This window comes from Hylobates moloch, unplaced genomic scaffold (assembly GCF_009828535.3).
Source record: "Hylobates moloch isolate HMO894 unplaced genomic scaffold, HMol_V3 SCAFFOLD_16, whole genome shotgun sequence".
Taxonomy (NCBI): Eukaryota; Metazoa; Chordata; class Mammalia; order Primates; family Hylobatidae; genus Hylobates; species Hylobates moloch.
This window is the reverse complement of record NW_026652291.1, coordinates 15,567,149-15,591,115: the sequence shown is the minus strand read 5'-3', so window position 1 is coordinate 15,591,115 and position 23,967 is coordinate 15,567,149. Positions and strand designations below refer to the sequence as shown.

The 23,967-nt window shown below is 39.3% G+C and overlaps 1 protein-coding gene and 1 long non-coding RNA gene across 7 annotated transcripts in view; one reads left to right on the top strand and one right to left on the bottom strand.

Annotated features, from left to right (window-relative positions):
- Nucleotides 1–8,058, top strand: part of LOC131381565 (uncharacterized) — a 35,941-nt gene extending 27,883 nt beyond the window's left edge. The window contains exons 3-4 of the long non-coding RNA XR_009210389.1: nt 6,195–6,325; nt 7,921–8,058. This is a non-coding gene — a long non-coding RNA (uncharacterized LOC131381565). The remainder of the gene's footprint in view (nt 1–6,194; nt 6,326–7,920) is intronic.
- The window catches only part of EFCAB11 (EF-hand calcium binding domain 11), a 195,553-nt gene that overhangs the window by 135,468 nt on the left and 36,118 nt on the right, over nt 1–23,967 (bottom strand). The gene's annotated exons all lie outside the window — the stretch shown is intronic.

The window sequence follows — 23,967 nt, the reverse complement described above, 5'->3', positions numbered from 1 at the left end:
ACTGAGAATGATGTTTTCCAGTTTCATCCATGTCCCTACAAAGGACACGAACTCATCATTTTTTATGGCTGCATAGTATTCCATGGTGTATATGTGCCACATTTTCTTAATCCAGTCTATCGTTGTTGGACATTTGGGTTGGTTCCAACTCTTTGCTATTGTGAATAGTGCCGCAATAAACATACGTGTGCATGTGTCTTTATAGCAGCATGATTTATAGTCCTTTGGGTATATACCCAGTAATGGGATGGCTGGGTCAAATGGTATTTCTAGTTCGAGATCCCTGAGGAATCGCCACACTGACTTCCACAATGGTTGAACTAGTTTACAGTCCCACCAACAGTGTAAAAGTGTTCCTATTTCTCCACATCCTCTCCAGCACCTGTTGTTTCCTGATTTTTTAATGATGGCCATTCTAACTGGTGTGAGATGGTATCTCACTGTGGTTTTGATTTGCATTTCTCTGATTTGCCTCTACTATTTACTAGCTGTGTGATCTACAGTGAGTTGATTAACCTCTCTGTGCCTCAGTTTCCTATGTGCAATATCTCATAATAATAGGATCTACCTCAAAAGACTGTTGTAAAGACTGGATACAAATAGAATGGGGGTTGGCATATAAGAAATACAGTGTAAGTGAAAACCATTGTGATTATGATGGTGATAATAGTGTGATGGTACAGAAAAAGAATTTTCTGAAATATCCAATGAAAAATATATTTATGTATAGGAAGACAATATTATTAAGATGTCAACTCTCCAGAAATTCATCTGTAAAGTCAATGTTAATCGAAATGTGAACAGAGTCTTTGGTTCTTAACAAGCTAGTTTCTGGAATTATTATGAGAAAACAGAGCTGGAAATAATCAATGCACTGCTAAAGACGAAAAGTAAGGAGGGAGACTTGCGCTACTGGTATTAAGATTTTATGAGGACAGTGAGAAATTGGTGCAGAGACAGATTAAGTAACCAACGAAACACAATAGAAAACACAGGAGCAGAGGCAGCAAAGCAGAACAGCAGAGAAAAGAGGGCACATTCAATAAACAGAGCTGAAAATACTGATTGTCCATATGGAAAAGGTGAAACTGTGTTCTCACACACGCCATATTCATAAATCAGTTCTAGAAGAATTACAGATTTTCAAGAGCAAAACTTTAAATTTTATGAAGAAAATATAGGTAATAGGTCTCTGACTTTGGGGGTAATGAAGGGTTTCTTAGATAGGACACAAGCCCTCTAACTATGACAAAGATTCATAAATTTAACCAAACTAAATTTTACTTGTGTCTCAAAAGACACTTGAAGAAAGTGAAAAGACAAGTCACAAGCTGGGAGAAGATATTTGTTAACTAGACCGAATATCTGTACTGAGAACACATATAAAGAACACATTCAAAACAATAGAAGATGTAATCGAAAAATGGGTAGAAACCACGAACAGGTATGTCACACAGGAGACTAGTAAACGTGAAGAGATAAGACAGAGAACTCATCATTAATCAGGGTAATACAAATCAAGCTGACAATGAAATATTAAACCCACTCAACCGGGAAAGATTAAGAAGTCTGGCGGCCGGGCGCGGTGGCTCACGCCTGTAATCCCAGCACTTTGGGAGGCCGAAGCGGGTGGATCACGAGGTCAGGAGATGGAGACTATCTGGCTAACATGGTGAAACCCTGTCTCTACTAAAAATACAAAAAATTAGCCGGGTGTGGTGGCGGGCCCCTGCAGTCCCAGCTACTCACTCACAGGAGGCCGAGGCAGGAGAACGGCGTGAACCCAGGAGGCGGAGCTTGCAGTGAGCCGAGATCGCGCCACTGCACTCCAGCCTGGGCGACAGAATGAGGCTCCGTCTCAAAAAAAAAAAAAGAAATAAATAAAAAGAGAAGTCTGGTGAGAGTTGGAGAGGATGCCCATCCACAGAATATACTGTTGGTGGGAATGTAAATTGATATGAATTATTGAAAATATCATTTGGCATTATGATATTCCAGCACTAAGTAAACATTTGTGTACCTTACAACCTAGCAATTCCATTCCTAAGTACATATCCAGAGAAGCATTTGCACACGGGCACTAGGAGTTATGATACAAAAGTATTCACACAGTATTAATAAGAAGAGAAAAAGGAAACAAAATTGGGGGAAAGACAACTAAATGCCCATCAACAAAAGAATAAACAAACTGTGGTAAATCCACACAATGGAATGCTATACTATTTTATTTTTTTAGAGACAGGATCTTCCTCTGTCACCCAGGCTGGAGAGCAGTGGCACAAGTATAGCTCACTGCAGCCTCAAACTCCTGCAGCCTTGAACTCCTGGGCCCAAGCGATCCTCCCACCTCAGCCTCCATAGTAGCTAGGGCTATAGGTATGTGCCACCACACCTGGCTAATTTTTATTTTGTGTTTTTTATAGAGACGGGGTCTTGCTTACTGCTCGGCAAGTCTTGAACTCCAGGCCTCGACAGGTCCTCCTGCCTTGGCCTCTCAAGGTGCTAGTATTACAGATGTGAACCACTGTGCCCAGCCGCTAAACACATTTTAAATGAGTGAATTATACATAAAACAAGGATAAATATTAGAAACACTATTGAGTGAAAAAAAGCAAGTCACAAAGACTACATATATTTGAAATTCTTTTTTATAAAGTTTTAAAACAAGGAAGATTAAACATTAGAGAAACATATAGGTACATATATGTATATGCGCTTTTTTTTTTTTTTTTTTTTTTTTTTTTTTGAGACGGAGTCTGGCTCTGTCGCCCAGGCTGGAGTGCAGTGGTGTGATCTCGGCTCACTGCAACCTCCGCCTCCAGGGTTCAAGCAATTTTCCTGCCTCAGCCTCCTGAGTAGCTGAGACTACAGGCGCACGCCACCAAGCCCAACTAATTTTTTCTATTTTTGTAGAGACAGGGTTTCACTGTGTTAGCGAGATGGTCTCGATCTCCTGACCTTGTGATCTGCCCACCTTGGCCTCCCAAAGTGCTGGGATTACAGGCATAAGCCACCATGCCCAGCCATGTGCGTGTATTTTTAAAGCATGGGAATAATAAACACTCACTTCAGGATATTGGTTCCTATGGAAAAAGGCAGGAAGATAGGATGGAGGAGTGCGCGGGTATATGTGAGTTAATGGTAATATTGTAGTTCTCGGGTTGAATGCATTAATTTTATTGTTAAACACACTAACTTAAATAAAGCCGTCATGCATGGAAAAATTATGTTTAAAAAATTAACTATACACATTTACAAATTTACATCTAGTTACAATCTGATTCATAGTATTGCACCATAGTTTTAATTTATGCAAACTTAATATGCCATTTTGGAATAATTTACCATAACATTTAACTTATTTATACAACCTATTGGAAAGACTAGCATGTAAATACGGTTGAAAATAAGGAAGGAAAACAGTATATATTATTTCCACAAAGCTAATTTAAGCAAGTATGATAAACAGTTCCTTCAGTACTAAGAAACTAAAAAGATGTCATCAAAAAGCTAAAAGCACTGAAACCTATGTTTCTGTGAAACCTAAGGAACTCTAGCTAAGGAAATCTAGAAATGCACACCAACTTTATAAAAATAAATAACATTATTATTCTATAACCCATTACAATGGAAAACACACTGTGCCAGGGGCCAAGAACCCTGGGTCCTAATCCTATTCCATGCCCACATTCACCCCCACCAAGGTGTGAGACCTTGCATGGGTCATTTAACCTCACATGTTTAAATAACAGACTGTACCATATGCTCTTTGAGGCTCTTTTTATGGTGAAAATCTATGCATGACCCTATAAGAAACTGTTCTTATGAAGAATTAGCAAAATCATGATGCGATTTTCTTTTTCTCATTTTTGTTTTTGTTTCGTTTTGTTTTTTTGAGACAGGGTCTCGCTCTGTTGAACAGGCTGGAATGCAGTGTGGTACGATCTCGGCTCACTGCAACCTCCACCTGCCAGGTTCAAGCAATTCTCCTGCCTCACCCTCCTGAGTAGCTGGAACTACGGGCCCATGCCACCACGTGTGGCTAATTTTTGTATTTTTGGTAGAGACAGGGTCTCACCATGTTGACCAGGCTGGTCTTGAACTCCTGGTGTCAAGTGATCCGCCCACCTTGGCCTCCCAAAGTGCTGGGATTACAGGTGTGAGCCACCGTGCCTGGCCTCTCTTTTTTTTTTTTTTTTTTTTAAGGAGGCAAAGTATCACTCTGTCATCCAGGTTGGGGTGCAGTGGTACAATCGTAGCTCACTGAAACCTCCAATTTCTGGGCTCAAAGGATCCTCCTGCCTCAGTCTCCCGAGTAGCTGGGACTACAGGGGTGTGCCACAATGCCCAGCTAATTTTTTTTCATTTTCTGTAGTGATGGGGTCCTGCTATGTTGCCCAGGCTGGTCTTGAACTCCTAGCCTCAAGCCATCCTCCCACCTTGGCCTCCCAAAGTGCTAGGATTCCAGGAGTGAGCCACCATGCTTGGCCTGCAATTTTATTTTATAAGTATCATCATATGCAATTTAGTACTCAAATGCCTTCGGATGATGACAGTGTCCACAAGCTCTACAGAGAGAATGAAGTATTAATACAGCATTGCCATCAGAATAGTTAAAATGAAAAAGTTGTGTTACACATAGAGAGTTGCCGAGTGGTAGACAAATTCGCTTTTTGGTAGGTCAGACTTGTTTTATGGTATAGCCTTTTCATGCAATTATACTGAGGCTAAAAAATCATAATTTAAGCAGTAAGCGTTTAATTCTATAATGTAAAAGAACTTGAAAGATAATGTAAATCTTAGAGAAATGTTCAAACTGGCTAATATAGAAAAAGAAAGATGAGCAACTGCTCAGAGTGAGTATTCCAATAGGCAGAAAATCACCAGGGAGACCCCATTTATATACTCAAGTAACACTACACACATGCTCTCCAAAATCCTAGACTTTGGACATGCCAAAGAGTCCCAGGCTTTTTTCTTTTTTTCACGTTCTCTCTAAAACCTCTGGGAAAATATATATTCCAGTTATATATCAAAAGATAATCCCTCCCCCACAAAAAGTGAGGACAGGCCACAAGTGGGTGAAAATTTCTGTGACTCACACATAAGAAAGAATTAGTACCCAGAATATATAAAGAGCCCCTATAAATCATTTAAAAATAGACCGCAATATTTTTTATATGGGCCAATACATAAATAGGAAATTGACATTGAACAGGAAACCCAAAGGGCTAGGAGACATGATGAACTTTGTAAGTAACGAGAAAAATTAAAAATCACAATAAGATGCCATTTCACACCCATCAAATTGGCAAAAACTAGAGTTCAGTAACAAGTGCTGGTGAGTATATGGACAGAAAGGAATTCTGGTGCACTGAGGGTAATACTGTGAACTGGCCCAACCACTTGGGAAACAAGTCAACTGCTGATATGAATACACTAAAGACCCTGCCACTCCACTCTAAAGGGTAAACCTGCTTAATGTGGGCTGTATTTTAGCAAACCAATCCCTCCAATACAGCTATGTCACTAAAAAAGCTGAAATTTCTATCTATTACTCTCTTGCACTTGGAGTCGAATTTTCAATTGATTCTGGAGGGGAAAAGAAGGTGCTGGTTATTGTGCCCCCTGGTGCCCCAACAGAATACTATACAGCAGGGAGAATAAATGAAAGATACGTGGATCAATGTGGATAATTCCTAAGAATATAATAAGAGAAAAAGCAATATGCATTTATATAAGGTATAAAAATAAGCAAAACAATACTCTGTATTATTTAAGATATATAAATCTATGTCATAAAATATAAAGACATACACGAATGATTAAAAAAAAAATCAGGACAGTGATGATCTCTAGGGCAATCAGGCAGGGCTACCCTGGGGGCTTTAACCATGGCTAAAAGGAATATTTTGTTTCATAACCTGGGAGGAACATAAGTGGACAAATTTTCTGACTTGAATATTTCATATATGCATCATACACACTTACATACCACATCCATCTATGAGAAAACAAGAAGCACAGCTGAAAAAGCCATGAGGGCTGCCTAAAATGTCTTGCCCTGTCACATTCAGGCTTTGTCAGCTGTTTTCCAGAACCTTCCGGAACACAGCCAGTGGGAAGAAGGATTGGCCATGCCTGGAGATAGATACTAAATGTGGTACTGACTTCTACGGTTTTATTCTAAACAGGAGGAAAATCTATTAAACCACAGAATCAGGGAGAGTTAGAAAGAATAAAGCAAAACAAACATCCAGGGAGTGGAATTAATATCAGCAAATCACAGAAAGACTTCTAGAGCTTACCTTTGCCATCATGAAAGGTAAATTATTGCTTTTTTTCTTTTTTAATAACAAAGTCTTTTCATTAATTATCTCTGAAGGAAGATTCAATAACTGCTCTTGGTAATGCATTTCAACGTCTTATAAATCACTGGAAAGTTTAATTCGGTGGAAATTTTAAGTCAGTATATTATGACTACCTATGGTATGAAGACACATGGAAAGGAAATAGTCTACATTATTTCCTGATCCTCTAGTGTAAATCAGACACTCTGAATCATAACCATCGTAACAGAAGATCTGTGTTGCCTCATTTAAAAGAATATATGTTTGTAAACTTTCACATATTTTAGTAAACTGTTAATTTTTTTAAAACTTCCCCTATTCTTTCCAGAAGAGAGGTATTCAAATGATAAACACTTCTTGGTCTGATGCATAAGCAGGCCTCAAAATCATTTTTCTATGTCTTGTATCGCCAGTGGAGAGAAACAAATGATGACTATGTTAACATTACATATTACTGCCATTCAGATTAGATATTTGGCCCTTATGATCATTTTACTGCTTGTAACCTAAGGATAAATAAGATGGTACAAAAGATAGGTGCTCACTAATTGAAATAATAGACATAGTCTAGGAAAGTTGCTCTAAAATGAAAGCCTATCACAATTTCTTCCGCATTCATCTGTAAAATGGCCCAAGTGGACTCATCAGTTTGTTGGGCCCGGCATGCACCAAGAAAGTATCTGTTGAACTGAATTTAACTGATAATGGGAAAGAAACATGAAAAAAAGCTGGGGACCCCAAGCTAGGATACAGCAACCCACTAGCATGACTTTGTACACTGGGAATGCCAGAAAACCTACACTTCTTGAGAAATCTAAGGTCTTTCTTTGACTCTTCATTTCCCTGTAGGGTACAGGGACATAAATATATAATACAATATAAATACACAACATGGTGTGAAATATGATATGACATAATGGAATGTAACACAATACAGAATATAATATGGGTTGAGTTATCCCTAATCCAGAATCTGAAATCTGAAAGCTCCAAAATCTGAAACTTTTTGATATTATACATGATATTCAAAGACAATGTTCACTGGAATGTATAAGATTTCAAATTTTCAGATTGGGCATGCTCAACCAGTTAAGTATAATGCAAATATTACAAAATCTAAAATAAAAATCCAAAATCCAAAACACTTCTGGACCCACGCATTTCCGATAAGGGCTACTCACTCTGTCATATAAAAGAAAGAGGTAGCACCCATGACTAATGCAGCATCTTGCCCCGCCTACCTCTCAAATTTCGCTCAGACCTTGCTGCCTCTTGCTCGCTGCAACCCAGCGACTCTGGTTTTCTTTTAGTTTCTCAGTCCCTCTAGGCTTATACCCATTTCAGACCCTTTGCAACTGCTTTTCCTCTTTCTGGATGGCTCTTCGTCACTTAGGTCTCAGTTCAAATGTCAGCCCTCAAAAATGTCTTCCCTAACTTCCCAATTTTAAGCAACCCCTTCCCCATTCAAACGTTTTCTATAATTTATTCTGTTTTACTTTTCTTATAGTGTTTTATCTCTATCTGAAATTAACTTGCTTGTTTACTCAGTTATTATTTGTCTTCTCCCAAGGAAACTGTGAACTCCCTGACAGCAGGGACCTTGTTTGCTGTGTTGGTGGCTCTATTCCCAGCATCCAGAATGGCCCCTGGTATACAGAAGGTGCTCCAATAACCACTTTCCAGTAGATTAATAAAAATATGCCAGCCCAATTTAAAATCCTTAATCTCAAGGCTTCCAAGAATATAACAAATGTGTTCCCTATTTTATCTAATTCATATTGAGTTTACTTAAAAATGGGGGAGGGCAGAGGAAAACAGAATACTTAGAATTAGATTATTAATACTTAAGATTAGATATTAGAAAGAGTTGACACCACTCAGAACACCACTGAACTAAATGCTGTTATTTAATTTATGTATTTTAATCATACTGATCTGAGCCATTCAAGACTAAAAATAAATCCTTTCACTATTTTTACTCTAGGCACTAATTTAATTATATTCTGTTACTAAAGCTATTACATTATTTTCTATCCAAATTATCTTGTACTTTTCTAGCAATGATATTAGCTATCTCAATACGTCACAGGTATTCTTGTAGTATAAGAGATAGCAAGAGGTGAAACACAATGTGAACATATTACTGAATAAAATGCTTCTAAAATGTGGTTCCTTCTCTCAGCCAGAAAAAGGAGACACAACACATTAGGTCAGTCATTAGGAGGGAAACAGCCCCATGAACAATGCTGCATCTGCGTTACACATGAATCTGGCTCTCCTACATGTCTACTAGAATTTGAATAGCTGTGTTTTACTGAATACACATTTAAAGCAGAAAGCTACCCCTTACAAAACAAATTCAAGAAGCGTTCAAACACAATTTTGCTGGCACAGTTTCAGAATCTAACTATACTGAGATATTTTGTCTCAGATTTAAACCTCCTCATTTTTCAAGCTAGCCTGTTGTAACTAATAGGTTTTAAAATAATGAACAACCACAGAACTATAAAAAATATTCCACTTTCATAAAGCCAAAGATCATTCTGTCTGATATGGTTTCATTTTGAAAACTTCATGCATTTGAGAAAAATTATATACTCCAGGAAAAAATGGTCATTTTCCGTGAAAGAAAATGTTACTGGGATACAGCTTTAGCACAAAAGTGAAATATACACTGTTAAGCAAAGGCTGTTTTGCTATTTGACGAATAGAGAACTTGTTTCCTTATAATGGGTAAAAGAGAAGGGGATGGGCAATTCTGGGTGTTTGCAAATGAAGAACACAAGAATGCAAAGTTTTTAAAACAGATCTGAGAAAATATTAGCACTTTAAATCAATGTTAATTTTGGACTACGTTCAAGTTCAAGAAACTACAAGAGGTAAAACAGAACTATGGTATCAGGGCATATGAACAACCACAATTTATTATCTACCTTTAAGATCACTTCTTAGAAGTGCAGAACTCTGAAATGCGTTAAAACTTTGGTTAAAGAATCATGTCAAACCACATCTATCATATGTACACAATGGAACAAAAACTCAAAAGGCATGGCATCAGATGGATTCCTTTTTTTATATATTTATACACATATTTTATTACTTCCGTTCCTCTAGAGAACTCTAACACAAACATACCTGTTTTTTTAAATTATTATTATACTTTAAGTTCTAGGTATATGTGCACAACGTGCAGGTTTGTTACATAGGTATACATGTGCCATGTTGGTTTGCTGCACCCATCAACTCGTCATTTACATTAGGTATTTCTCCTAATGCTATCCCTCCCCCAGCACCCCACCCCCCGACCAGCCCTGGTGTGTGATGTTCCCCACCCTCTGTCCATGTGTTCTCATTGTTCAACTCCCATCTATGGGTGAGAACACGCAGTGTTTGGTTTTCTGTCCTTGTGAGTTTGCTTAGAATGATGGTTTCCAGCTTCATCCATGTCCCTGCAAAGGACATAAACTCATCCTTTTTTATGGCTGCACAGGATTCCATGGTGTATATCTGCCACATTTTCTTAATCTAGTCTATCGCTGATGGACATATGGGTTGGTTCCAAGTCTTTACTATTGTGAATGGTGCCACAATAAACATACGTGTGCATGTGTTTTTATCACAGAATGATTTATAATCGTTTGGGTATATACCCAGTATTGTGATTGCTGGGTCAAATGGTATTTCTAGTTCTAGATCCTTGAGGAATCGCCACACTGTCTTCCACAATGGTTGAACTAATTTACACTCCCACCAACAGTGTAAAATTGTTCCTATTTCTCCACATCCTCTCCAGCATCTGTTGTTTCCTGACTTTTTAATGATCGCCATTCTAACTGGCGTGAGAGGGTATCTCATGGTGGTTTTGATTTGCATTTCTCTGATGACCAGTGATGATGAGCATTTTTGCATATGTCCGTTGGCTGCATAAATATCTTCTTTTGAGAAGTGTCTGTTCATATCCTTTGCCCACTTTTTGGTGGGGTTGTTTTTTTCTTGTAAATTTCTTTAAGTTCTTTGTAGATTCTGGATATTAGCCCTTTGTCAGATGGGTAGATTGCAAAAATTTCCTCCCAGATGGGATCCTTTGTTGGGGGTGGTCACCTAGACCACCCCTCAGGTTTTGAGATTTATTACTTTTTTCTATGCTCTTTGGTCAAAGTAAGTCACAAGTCAGCTCTGATTCGGGGAGTGGAGAAATAAATTCTTCCTCTGATGGGAAGAGAGCCAAGTCACTTTATACAGGTGCATGCACAGGAATGGAAGGAGCTGTGACCATCTCTGCAAACAATCTACCACTGTATCCTATGAATACATGTGGTCCCTTTCTAGTGAAATGGGTCTGAATAATAAGGCTTGGAGGATTCACGGGAGATCTCTTAAGTCAATGAAGTCAATATGTGAGATATTTACTATAGTTACCATAAAAATTCCTTTCCTTACCCATGCACACGAAGCATGAAGACTTGTACTTTCTAGGTATAGAACAATGTTCCAGATGTTAGGAGAGATCTAGACCCAGCCCTAACCACCACTGAGAGAGAGACAGATCACATTGATGAAGAGTTGTATAGCAATGCTAGTCAGGTGGCATGTGCTTAGTGCAAAATGACAGGTATAGAGCCTACTGTCACAAGCATTGAAAAGAAGGGATACTCATTGGGGAATGAGCTGATCGAAACACATCTTTCAGGAGAGGACCCAGTCTCATGCTGAGGAAGGGACAGGGCTCACGGACCAGGGAACAGGGGAGAGGCCATCTGAAAAGAGTTATCATTTGCAAAAGGGGATGTAGGAAATGGCCACAAAGTATTTAGGTAACTAGTTCATCTGGAGAGAAGTAACAGGAAAAAGCCTAAAAGAAGAGGAGGAGTCAGAGAGTAGCCAGCCTTGAAGACTGAGTTACGGAGTTTGGCCTTTAGCCTGTACATTTAGTTGGGAGGCCTGGACACTAAGTGATGAGAAGAGGGCTGACAGCAGAAAGACATTGAATGAGGAAAGGGACTTGGTAACTGAATGGATTTAGAGCAAAGATGGAAAAGGAAAAATCAATGACTGCAAGAAGGAAACAGAAAATCATGATATCACTGACGAAACAGAAAGAACAACAAGGGATGAGGATGATGACTTTCACTTTAAATATGGTGAAGTCAAGGTGACAACAAGCAATGTGAAACATTTTCAGCTATTTAAAGTGTGGGACTTTGGGAACATTAACCTCTCCAAACTCAGTTTTCTTATCTATAAAATAGAGTAATAATACTGTACATCTCATAAGGTTATCATGAGGATTACATGAAATACTGACAATGCCTGGCACTCATTAGAGCACTAAAAAAAAAATACGTAAATAAATAAAATAAAGGTAACTTTCCCCATCATCATCATCTAGTTTATCATTTGACAAATAGCCCAATAACTCTTTTCTGTCACATCAATTCATGACTACCTGATATATCTGTTAATCAAGTTTGGTTTTGTTTCAATACAACTGAGATAATTTAAAATATCCTATTCTAATGACAGTCCTTGTAAATTTCCTATAGCATTTGGGTTTGGGCAATTTATAGCTAGAAAACGGCTTCAATTCTATGACAAATTCATTACTGCAACTCATTGAAACTAGCATGTCAGCTGACCCATCTAAATTAGAAGTGAACATTTGATGTCTACGGTTTTTCCTAAGAAACATAACCTAGTAGGTTTTAAAATGTGGTTCTTTACATTGAAAAATTGAAGACAGAAAATTGTGTGTGATTTAATGATAATTCGCAACATGCTAAAAATCCCTTTGAGATGAAAGATTTTGTTTTGCTTTGTTTGGGGAATATGAACATAAGATTAAAGAGTATAACATTTTATGGTAATGTTGTAGCCAGGAGGAGAACATTAGCAATGGGAAAATTGAGGGAAGAAAATCCCAAGTCAGTTTGAGAATTTAACATTATTAGTATACTGGACAGTGAAACAAGTATTTATCATGCACATAGTAGATGCTTAATGAACTTTTGTAAAATAATGTTAAATGAAATTAATGAAACCAAATTATTTTTTCTTTTCTTCTCTATTTCTTACCATTAGATCATTGTACTATTAATTATAATATTCTTTAAAGAGTGAGTAAACAAAAGGTTTAGAAAGACAGAATCAAGGTATTTTAAAGCTAGACGTCCTTCAGAAGTAGAAACTGAAGTCCAGGGAGGTTAACAGACATCAATTTCCCTACATCAGTTTCCCATGACAGATGCCTACATCAGTTTCCCACGACTATGATATTCAAACTTGGAAGAACTGACCAATAGCCCCTGCACATCCTACCACCCCACGATGGAGAAGAGTTACAGAGAAACTCAAGCCCATCAATTCTGTGATTTGTTTGAGGGTCTAACAAAAGGTTGAGATGAGTAGATGGATTCTGAGAAATGTAGACTTCAATTATTTAAGCCATAAATGTTTCCTATTATGATGATGTTTAAACAGTTCATGACAGTAAAAAATACAGATGTTTTTGGCCGTTAACACAGTCACATTTTACAGTATTGCAGTATGAGGTTTTTGATATTTTTATCAAAAGATTGTATGACCAAATTGCCAGAAATCAGGCATTTTATAAAAAGAATGTACAATTCAGCTAGTGTTTTCATATATCCCCAACCTTAGGGCTATGAAAAGGGTTATGGCCATAGATTATATAGCTCTATTTTTTACTATGAAAATTTATATGCTGTCTAGATCTTTATTCTATTGAAACTGAACTGGAAAGGCCCTTAAATAAAATGGTTCCTTCAAAATCTACAGACTGTAATAGATCTGATTGATAAAGAGATTCAAAATCCCTTTTTAAGGGTACACCTGTGGGGAGAGAGAAAAAGGAAAGGCAAAGATCCTCCTTTACACGGTGGCTATAACTATTTGTGTTTCCGATGTGGAGTCAGACTGTCTGGTCCAAGCCGAATTCCAGCAGTTAATGGGATCTTAGCTAAGTCACTCAGCTGCTTTGTACCTGTTGCCTCATCAGTAAAATGGGAACAATCACAGTAGCCACCTCACGGGGTCGTTGTGAGGATCAAATGAGTTAATGCAAGTAAAGAATTTAGAACAGGGCTTGGCACACAGTGAGCACTAGATATCAGTTAGCTATTTTTATCACTCCCTCACATCTACTTACTCACTGGAATAGCCCCCCAGCTGGGCAAGATGTGATACCATTGTCATCTCTCAATTATTCATAGTGAAGAGGAGGGGTGGACCTTTCAAGATTAATACCCATTTGTCTGTTGTCAAATATTCCTGAAGTCAAAAACCTTTTATGTTCTCCCACTTTCCCTAGGGTTAAGTCTAGACACCATAATAACAACATGAATAAGCAGTGAGAGCCAGTTACGGGCCAGGCACAGTGTTTTACAGGCATTCGCTCACTTAATCCTCCAAGCAACTCTGGTGTACGTTCTCTTAATACCTGCAGTTTATAAATGAAGAAACTAAGGCACAGAGAAGTTAAGTAACTTGCCCTGGAAATCCAAACTCCAAAATGCTCCAAAATCTGAAACTTTCTGAGCACCAATATTACACCACAAGTGGAAAATTCCACACATGAGTATTTAAGACAAACTTTTTATGCACAAAATTATGAAAAATATTGTATAAAATTACCTTCAGGCTTTGTGTATAAGGTATATATGAAACTTAAATGAATTTTGTGTTTAGACTTGGGTCCCATTCTTATGATATCTCATTATGCATATGCAAATATTCCAAAATCTGAAAAAATAAAAAATCTGAAAGGTTTCTGGTCCCAAGCACTTTGGATAAGGGATACTCAACCTGTAGCTAGTTCCCCTCACCTTACCTCAATCCATCTTATCGAAGGTATTGTTCTATGTAGGTATACAATGGAGATCAATTGTGAAGTATCTAGGGTACTCAACTACTAGTGGGAAAGAGAGGGCTAGGGGGATTCCCTCAGTGGCAGGTTTGTTCTAGACTGGCTGAGCAGGAAGGGCCAATGTGTGAATGAATGGCAATGAATTTCAGGGGTCAAAGGAGATCACTGAACTCAGGCTAGATCTAAGCTGGCACCAAAATCCCAGGGGAGCCAAGATAGTAGGCAAAACAACAGACTCTCTGGGCAATGGTAAAACCTGGATCCAGTTGGTGCTCCAGATGACACTTTTAGTGTAGAGCAAGAGCCAGCCCAGAGCTAGGGAGAAGACACAGTCCTGGCCTTTAAGACAGGAAGCTAGAGAAAGGGAGCTGATGTTTGAGATGAGCCTTCATGCTAATCAGAAAAACGCATGCTGGGCTGGACAAACACTGTGGGGTTAAAGAGAAGGCTGAGCTGGGAAAGTGGTCCCTAGGATCAGCCCAAATAGAGGCTATTCTTGCCACATTTTAATCCATTCTCCACACTACACTAGGAGAGATCATGTAAGTCTGATCACGTCGGCTGGGCATGATGACTCACGCCTGTAATCCCAGCACTTTGGGAGGCCAAGGTGGGCGGATCACCTGTGGCGAGGAGTTTGAGACCAGCCTGGCCGACGTGGCAAAACCTCGTCTCTACTAAAAATACAAAAAAGTAGCTGGGCGTGGTGGCATGTGCCTGTAATCACAGCTACTTGGGAGGCTGAGGCAGGAGAATCGCTTGAAGCCAGGGGGCAGAAGTTGCAGTGAGCCGAGATCGCGCCATTGCACTCCAGCCTGGGCGACAGGGCAAGACTCTGTCTCAAAAAAAAAAAAAAAAAAGTCTGATCACCTCACTTCCCTATGTAAAACATTTCGATGGCTTCCCGGTACCCTCAGGATAAAGTCTGAACTCTTACAAGACCCTCATCACCTGGCACTGCCTATCTCTCCAGTTTCATCACTCTGCATTCATCTTCTGGTGCCACCCACCCACTGAAAAAAATAGGTGTATTTGATAGCAGGCTAACTATGCGTAACAACTCTGTTATTCATGCTCTCCCGCTGACCTCTGCAGATGCATTCTGTCTAGAATATGCCCTCCCTCCTTGCCTGGCTAAGGCAAAGTCAGGCAAATGGAGACCATCCTCCAGGTCTCACGCCGGCTGTCACTTCTCTGATGTCAGCCTTGCCCCCTCCCCAGTCTGCAGTAAGCATTCTTCTTGTCCATAGTACTTTGTAATCATCCTTCAGGATTAACCATCTTGGATTCTAACCACCTATATCCTCAGCTAGATTCTAAGCTCCTAAAGGGCAGAGCAGTTTCTATCTTGTTCATTTTCATACAATCCCAGTATCTGCAATGCAGAAGATTCTAACAAATATGTGTTTCCAAAACAAAGAAAGATATAAGCCTGAGAATAAAAGAGCACAGGGAAAGATCTCTCTTATAGTGATTAGGGGACAAAGAGAAGGGAGGAGTGCATGTTGGCCACATTCAGTGTGAGGTTAAGGCCACACATAAAATCAGGGGTCTTGAGAGGATTTAAAATGTCTAGTGAGCGGGTGCAGTGGCTCATGCCTGTAATCCCAGCACTTTGGGAGGCCGAGGCAGGCAGATCACTTGAGGCCAGGAGTTCAAGACCAGCCTGGCCAACATGGTGAAACCCTATCTCTACTAAAAATACAAAAATTTGCTGGGTGTGGTGGCGGGTGCCTGTAATCCCAGCTACTCGAGAGGTTGAGGCATGAGAATCACTCGAACCAGGAGGCGGAGACTGCAGTGAGCAGAGACTATGTCACTGCACTCCAGCCTGGGCAACAGAGTCAGAATCTGTCTCAAATACATACATACATACATACATACATACATACATACATAAAAATGTCTAGAGAAGGTCTAAGTTTCATCACTGAATGTTTAGTTACAAAAAAATGGGTGTCTTAGGGTACTCATGTCACTTGGAGTGTTGCCAGCTTCACTTGGAAGACAGGAGAGTCGGACGGGTTTTTATCTTGTGGGGAGAAGCAGGAAGAATGGCAGAGGAGGGAGAACAAAAAGATTCAGAAAAGTTAAGCTACTTCTAACTCTTTAGAATTAACATGAGCCTAATGATTGGAGGACCGGGTAAAAAACAAAGAGCTAAATAAAGAGAACTGGAGACAATGTAGTATAATATTTGGATGTACAAAGTACAAACTATAAAGGCTATTTTGTTTTAATAATTAACAAAGGTGCACCTAGTACACACACTATGGATCAGGCTTGGGGAAAACAGACAAATGAATCCAAGACTACTCATTTTGTGAGAGCTTAAAGCAAACAACTTTTAGCAGTATTTTAAAGCAAGCTAGTAAAATAAATAGAAGTGAAGTCCAAGGGATTTAAACATGAAAATTTGGGGAAAAAAGAACTTCGCAAAGCAAAACAGACAAAATACAAGGCTAACCAAACAAAGGCTAAATCAAATAAATAGGCATTGCCGTGTGCCCTGGAGAACTGCCAAGGAGAGTGAATTTCAACAAAGAATGCTTCTGCCACCAGTTAGGAAAACTTCAATTCCAGAAAGGCTGAAGGAATGCTGCAGGCACTGCCGAGTGACAAGGGGGGTTTGGGGGTGGAGAGGCAGCAGGTCAGACGTTATTTCAGACTATGTAGACAAACACGAGAACCTTAAGACATGTAAAGGCAGCCCACTCCCTCCCAACGTGCTCCACACACAGCTCCTTGTAAGAAACAAATCCAGGTCAAAGATGAGAAATTTGCATCTTCAAGGACTGCCTGTAGCAGCCTTCTCTTCTCAATTTGCAGATAAAAAGACCCTTGTAAATACTTCTCAGCCACCATCCTAGTATCCACAGTCTTGAGATGAAACAAGTGGATGTAGCCGAAGCAAAACAAAGCACCAGCAATCACTGTGTGAGCCTGGATGCTGGCAACGGAGTCCTGTGGCTTTGGGGCTAGAATTACTGTAGATCAACTAAGTATTATTCTCTAGGTCAGAGCACAGTTCTCCATTCAGCTGTGGCCTGTAGTAGTCATGGCAATAGAAACCACCACTGCCACGGCAGCAGTCCCCACTGACAGAGCACGTGTCCTGTGCCAGGCACAGGGCTGAGCCATTTGCATGAATTATCCCCGTTAAGCCTCCTAACAACCCATCATTATCTTAATTTTATAGCTGTTCCCTCTACAGATGGGGAAACTAAGGCAAGCTGAGATACTTTTCAAAGGTCTCACAGCTAATAAGCAATGTAGCAGGGATTTAGATCCAGACAATTGTTCTAGAACACGCTTTCTTAGCCAACAGAATGGCCAGAAGTCCACAAAAGAAGGCAGCGGCTAATCAACAAGCATTTATTCATTGTTGGTATGGTATAGACTATGAACTATGTGGGTTAAAACTGAGGTAAAATGGTTTCATTGAAAAAAGAAAAAGAACTAGAATTCCTTTTACTTCCACTTAAAAAAAAAATATCCTGAACTTTATTGGCCTTTAAAGAGAAAAAGGATCTCTATTCTAACGTCTAGCGTGTCTATCCAGCAAATATCTAGGTTGTTCAAACCGTTAAGGAGACTAACAAAACAAAACAAGAGTTGATGATACATAGCTCAGGGCCTTTTTTTTTTTTTGGTTGGCATTACCCAGGCTGATTTAGATCTAAACACTGGGGGACCTCAGGATCTGAAGTTCCTTAAGGTTTCCTGGGCTTCCCAGGGTTAGCATTGTTTTTCCTTCAAATTTCTATACTGCTCTCTTTATTGAAATATCTGTACATGAATATATGCTTTTCTTTTTTACATGACCTATTTTTCCAGCGGGACTGAGGGTGAAAATTACAAATGCATATTTAAAGCCATAGGAATATTTAAATTCTCCCTGTTTTTGTCATACGTTTTTAGTACTTTCTATGCGCGACGAAAGATAAAAACTTGTGTGCATGATTAATTGTAATGATGAAAGAATGCTAGGCAGTTGCTTAAGAAACGGGAACAACAAAGGAATAAACTACTGCAGGCATCACCAGGACTGGAATGACACTGCTCTGTGTACTCGATTTCCATGGCAACTAGCAATGGGAAGATGAATGTTTCATAGTCACTCTGCTCTGCAGTACACGTCTATAAATCAAACTTGCATAAAGAGCACAAGATTTCTGCTGTGGGCTGTACTCAGAGCTGGTTTATTTTCCTGTTACTGTATAATTATGGAAAAGAAGCACAAAACAATGAGGTCATTTTTAGTGGGGAACAAACTCAGAAATTACTAATACACCTGCGGCATATGATGCCATTCATCTAGCAAGAAACGAGAAGAAGGCAAGGCAGGCGTGAATGAAAACGCTGCCTGCTTCTGTGGGGAACTCGTTGGCTCTGGCCGAGAACTGCACATGACAGGCCTGGTGTGCCCTGCCTCCCCTCAGCTCAGCTCTGAGATGGAAGTAGGAGCACCTTAACTGCCGAAGGTACGGCCAAAGTTTTAATTTTGGTAACGGGGTGGACATGATACTCCATATTTAGCATGAAAGTTTATTGAGATAGAACAAGTATATATTTATCTACTGAAAATGGCTCATTGTATAGGAGTTAGGACGGAAAAATAATGTCTCGGCATGGAGACCTGAGTTTTGATCCAGGTCTGTGTAACCTTGGGTGAGCCACATACGTTTGTTTGACTTCCATTTTCTTAGCTAGAAAATAAGAGAGATGGCATATGTGATTCCTAAAGTCCGGGTCACCATCCAGTTCTATGATTCCGTAATCTCTAAATCTTAAGGGTCTGAATCTTTCAATCGAATCTAATCAAAGATGTTACTTGTGCTATTCCTAAAAAAGTATATACCTTATACAGTTGTACTTTAAAATTCTATACTGGGCTAAAGCTCCTAATTAACAGTGTTTTATGACTTTACCAACCACGCTGAAGCCTTCTTCTGATTTGTTCACTCTTCCAAACATGATGCTATCAAAAGCTTAATACAACTATCAGAGTTTTTTCAAAGTTAAAAAATTTTTTACAATCTTACAACTTTTTAAAATAATATTTTAAAAAATATTTAAATTTATCTTTCTTGCTCTTCCATAGATTAGGGCTGCTTATCAATTCCTGCCAAGCAGAAAGCATCCTGCTTCTTGAGTCTGCAGCTCTCAGAAGCATCTTCAGGCTCTCTGGGAATTCATCTTTGTATGCCGGAGACCCAGCAATAATAATGTTGAGTAAAAGTCTGTGGAATAAATATATGAATGAACTATTGGGGACACTGTTGCTACACCTGTCAGCAACCCTGTGCTCCCTTCTCCAATCTTAAACATTTAGGCAGATTCAGATCAACATGGAAACACCCCAGGGTAGATGGACAAATATCTGAACACCATATATAGCTAACAATATGAGTATCTCTTTTGTGAGTTCTTTACAAAATCCTTGTGGAACTTTACAACCTGGAAACATCTTCTCATTAATGCAGCATGAGGCATCATCAGACACAAGGAGGGACTCCGGTCCTAAGGCCCTAGCTAAGAGCATGGGATGTGGTGGAGGCTCAGAAAGAACTGAGTCTGTGCTTAAACTAGAAAAGGACAGGGTGAGGAGCACTTAATCAGCACATCCGTTATCTCAGGTGATGTTTACGCCAACTCTGAGGGGAAGACGTTATTATCTCCATTTTACAAACTGGAAAAACTGAGCAGTAGAGAATCTGCATAAGTAATTAAGAGACAGTTATGAAAGGCTGGGTACAGTGGCTCACGCCTGTAATCCCAGCACTTTGGGAGGATGAAGCAGGTGGATCACTTGAGGCCAGGAGTTGGAGACCAGCCTGGCCAACATGGTGAAACCCCATCTCTACTAAAAATACAAAAATTAGCCAGGAGTGGTGGTGCGCACCTGTAGTCCTAGCTACTTGGGAAGCTTAGGTATGAGAATCGCTTGAACCCGGGAGGTAGAGGTTGCAGTAAGCTGAGATCGTGCCACTGCACTCCAGCCTAGGCAACCGAGTGAGACCTTGGTCTCAAAAAAAAAAAAAAAAGAGAGAGACAGTTATGAAATATGAAGGGAAATTCAAAACCTGATCTCTCTGACTCCAAAGCCTGTGTTCTTTTGACTGTATCTTAGGACACATTTAAGCAACAGGCTATTGCTCCATTTGGACTTTTTCAGGGCTAAACAGAAAAGGGTTAAACAAACCTAGCCACCAACCCCCACCCCAAAATAAAGCAATGTTCCTGCTGTCACAGGAATATTTTAATGGTTAAAAAAAAAAAATCATAGTAATAATAACACATCAATATTTTTAAAGACCTAAATTCGATAATACAGCCAGGAACATCACTCTCCTTCTCTGTACACATTATTGTTTTCTCCTTCACTCTCCAAGCAAGCACACTAAAGGCTATTTCCAGGATGGAGTCAGATGTTATACAACTTTGCAATTTCCAATATGTGAATATTAACATAGGCCAATGACATTATTACAGAAGCTTACTAGAAATATATTCTGCTGGTCACCAGAGGGATTAGCTTTGCTTCCTAACTTTAGAAACTGTGATAATTTGGGCATATGTTTTCAGTAAAAATTTTTCAAAAACTACGAAAATAACGCTTATTAAGAAAGGCTCCTGGTTTCTGTTCTTTCAATCAGTTTCTTAGCAGAGTTTTTGGCACCACCAACTGGTGAAAGAGGTGTACTGCAAAGGTGCTTGGCTCTCAGTCTGTTTGGTTCATTAAGAGAGGATCATGCATTTATTTCACATTTAATTTATGGTGAAGCAATTTATTTCAGTCACTAAATAACATTAGAAATGCATTTCTTTGTCAGTCAAATAAATAATAATCCACCCTGGCTTTTTCACCTGAGAAGAAAGTATGTTTTGGTTAGTAAAGGTCATCAGAGAAAACTCAATCTAACCACCAAAGTTAATTTGATTTATTCTGCCATAAACTCACACTCAAAAAGCAAACACTGAGAACTACAATGAAAATTAGAAACCAAAAGAGAGAGCAAACTAAATGGTATCAAATACTATGCTAGCCTACAGTGTTTATATCAGACATTAATTTAACCGGAAATAAAAATGATTGAGGAGGTAATTTCACATTTGTTAAAAAATTGAACTTTTCCCACCAAGATTCCTGTCTCAAAGATGGATGCTGCCATCTGACATGTGAATATATATGCTATCTAGCCATCCTTCCTGTTTAATTGAGCCACACCTAGCAATGGATACCAGTATCAAGAGAGCAGAGCCAAGCCCTTAAGGCACAACTCCGATCTGTGCACAATGAATCATGAAAATAAATACCCCTGAAGAACAGCCTAATTTTTCCCCCCAAAACAATTTGTGTTTTCTAGGGAGAATGGCTCAGGAAAAAAAAAAAAAAGAAAAAAAGAAAAAAAATCAATTTGTAGATACAAGTTGTCTATGAGAAGTACATCTAGCCACTTGTGATGATAAATTTGTAATCCACAGAATAAATGTCACCAACTCTATGACAAAACTGGTCATTGAAGAAACTTCTTTACTAGACGATGTAAAAGAGAGAGAAAAAAGGAAAGAACCATCCAAAGAATCAAATTTGACTCTGATGGCAGGGTTTGGTTAAAAGCCATCTGACAGAGTTTAAAACTACTGTGACAATTTTGTGATAATAGCAGTTTAAATCGCTATACAAATGTGGACTCAATTCATATTTGTTAAAGCCTCCAAGTCTAAATCTGCAATTGAAAGCCTAGTAAAGAAGACCATTTGAAATAGGCCCAGAAAAAAAGGGCCAGCAGCTGCTCTATCCAATTTAACACATAATTTGAACATGCAAACTTTGATCAGATTAATTCTATTTCTTTGCTCATTTCATTCATTCATTTGTTCATGTACTCGTCAAATACTCTCTCCTGAAAACAGAGTTAAATTTTTACAAGGAGAGAACAAGAGTGAGACCCTCCTGCCCCTTCCTCTCCTTGGACAAGAGTCTCGATATACCACAGCAAGGATTTCTAATTGAAGTCATGATGGGATTATGAGGAATCCTAACAATAAGCCTTTGGTTAGGAAAAGCATTTTTAAACTTTTATTTGTTTCTTATATCCTTTAACATGACTCATGTCATGAGTCTCACTAAGTCTGTGTAGACATTTTTTGAGGTATGACTGACAAAAAATTGTCTATATTTAAGGTATACAAGATGACGTTTTGATAAAAGTATACTTTGTGTAATGACTCACAGTTAAGCTAATTAGCATATCCATCACCTGACATGCTTCGCACGTGTGTGTGTGTGTGTTGAAAACACTTAAGATCTGCTCCCTTGGCAAATCTGAAGTACACAACACATTAACTATAGTTACCATGCTGTACATTAGATCACTAGAATTCATTCACCTTGTAACTAAAATTTTGTATCCTCTGACCGACATCTCCCCATCTTCCCCACTCCCCGGCCCCTGGCAACTACCATTCCACTCTTTTTCTCCAAGTTTGACTAGTTTAGATTTCACATGTAAGTAATATCATGCAATATTTGTCTTTCTGTGTCTGGCTTCTTTCACTTAGCATAATGTCCCCAGATTCCTCCATGCTGTCGCAAATGACAAGATTTCCTTCTTTCTTAAGGCTGAATAATATTCTGCTGTACACACATACCACAATTTCTTTATCCATTCATCTAATGGTGGGGACTTACATTGTTTCCATATCTCAGCTATTGTGAATAATGCTGCAATTAACATGGGAGTGCAGACATTTTATTCTACCTGTAAATTCAGTCTACTCCATCATTATCATTACTAGGCAGTGGCATTCCTAAACAAGAAAATGACATTTTGAGGTTACAAAAACACTTGACCATTAACAAGTACCAGCAACATGATTATAATCAAATAAAAAATTCTGATTGCCCTAGGGGCTCAGTTCTGTGACTTCTTTGACCAAAAAAAAAATCATAATTGCAAATTAGTTCAGTTTGGTTTAAATTGAGCAATAAAGGACTCTCAGCTTTAACTGTAAAATGGATAGAAATGCCGTTGATGTGGAGAGTCACTGTAAGGACTAAGTAAGGCAACACGTAGTCGGTGATCAATGAACGGGAAGCACTGTGGCTGCAGTGGACAACACAGGGCAATGAAAGCTGGGGAAGAGTGAGAATCAAGGACTGGCTCTCCAGTTAGGGCGTGAATGCTGTGAGAAGCTGGCAAAAATGAACCCTGAGAAAAAGGACAGGAGGCGACTGGAGGCACTTGGTCGGGGAGAGCAGCTTTCTAGGATGGATATGAGTATATCTTCAGGCAGGGATAGGCATTATAAACAGAAGTGGGAATGGCTGATGGAGAAATGTCTTAGATCAAAAAAAGGGGAAGAGAGAAGACCAGAACAAAAGAGAGGAATTAGGAAAAAAAGAAGAGACCCCTTTTCCTCAGAAATAAAATTAAAGGAAGGCTGGGCGTGGTGGCTCACGCCTGTAATCCCAGCACTTTGGGAGGCCAAGGCAGGTGGATCACCTGAGGTCAGGAGTTCCAGACCAGCCTGACCAACATGGTGAAACCCTGTCTCTACTAAAAATACAAAAATTAGCCGGGCATGGTAGTCCATGTTTGTAATCCCAGCTACTTGGGAGACTGAGGCAGGAGAATTGCTTGAACCCAGGAGGCGGAGGTTGCAGTGAGCTGAGATCACACCACTGCACTCCAGCCTGGGCAACAGAGCGAGACTCCATCTCAAAAA